Source organism: Octopus bimaculoides, chromosome 18 (genome assembly GCF_001194135.2).
Source record: "Octopus bimaculoides isolate UCB-OBI-ISO-001 chromosome 18, ASM119413v2, whole genome shotgun sequence".
Classification (NCBI taxonomy): domain Eukaryota; kingdom Metazoa; phylum Mollusca; class Cephalopoda; order Octopoda; family Octopodidae; genus Octopus; species Octopus bimaculoides.
The window spans coordinates 48,804,297-48,805,658 of record NC_068998.1 but is presented as its reverse complement, the minus strand read 5'-3'; positions in this window follow the sequence as shown (position 1 = coordinate 48,805,658).

Below are 1,362 nucleotides of genomic sequence, written 5' to 3'. Positions count from 1 at the left end.
CTATGTCCACAAGACTTAAGATATAAAAGATGTTGCCGCTGTGACCAGCGGTCATTTTTTTCCTTCTCTGTTTCAGACACAAGCAACTTCTTTTTTAAGATAGCCAAGTGTGAGTTGAACGATATTTGGCTGCTATTTCTAGATGGCTTCAAAATCACATAAAGACACCTTTGTTGTCTTCCCTCTTCCAGAAGATATTGGTAAACGGTGTCCGGTTATCTTCCTCTCTTTTTCTCTCCCCCCCCCTCTCTCTCTTTCTCTCTCTTTCCCGCTCTCTCCCTCGTTTTCTCCCCTCTTTCTCTCTCTCCTTCCTTCTCTTTCCCTCTCCCCTCCCTCCTCTCTCCCTCTCCACCTCTTCAGACGCTGGTCATTTTCTCTTTAAGATAATCGAGTGTGGCTTGTGGGAGATTCAGCTGTTCTTTCTAGATAGTCTAAAGACCACATAGAACCACCCATGTTTTCGTTGTTGTTGTTGCTGTTGTTGCTTTAGTTCCTTTTCAGCTCGGATCCAAAAGACATTGCTATCTCTTTTTCCTTTTCTTTTTTAATTTTTCTTTTTTCTTTTTTTTTTTTAATTCAGACTACGTTTCCCGAGAAAGTTGGAACCGATGTGGGGGTGATTTAGTTGCTATTTCTCGATTTCTTAACGACCACGCAGAGGTACCCATTTTGTTGTTGTAGCTCTTGTTGTAGTCGGTGGTGGTGTAATGGTGTTTAGCGCTGGGTCAGCTCTGACAGAGTACGTTCATGTCACGTAGTCAGTCGAACTTCTAAGTACGATCTAAAATGTATCCTATATTCTAAATATACAATGTCTCAGCCGAATTTGAACTCAGAACATAAAGTCGAACGAAATGCTGATAAACGTTTTGCCCGGAATAATAAAAACGAATAAGTGTCCAAGCCTGCAATCTGAGAGGAATATTCCAGAGGCAGGTCCATAATAAAACCCTAACTGATAAGAATTTGAACTAAAGCTACTCTATATCTGGTAGGGAAAACCAACGGGATTGTTATGGTTGGAATGTCTGCATGATCTTAGGTCTGCTTGATCAGAGCAGACATAGAGTTAAATAGCAACAACCATCATCACCCCCACCACAGACACAATCACACACCACCAAATTCGTGAGCCATCGAGGGAGCCTCTCCATGGTCGTTTGACATGCTAGAAATAGCAAATAAATCTCCCTCATATGTCACACTCTACCGTTAGAAAAAGAACATGATGGATAATAGAGGGTCAAAGGTTTCATGCATATACGGAAGAGACAGGGTGCGACAGAGCGGGGCGGAGCGGGGCGGAGCGGGGCGGAGCGGGGCGGAGCGGGGCGGAGCGGGGCGGAGCGGGGCGGAGCGGGG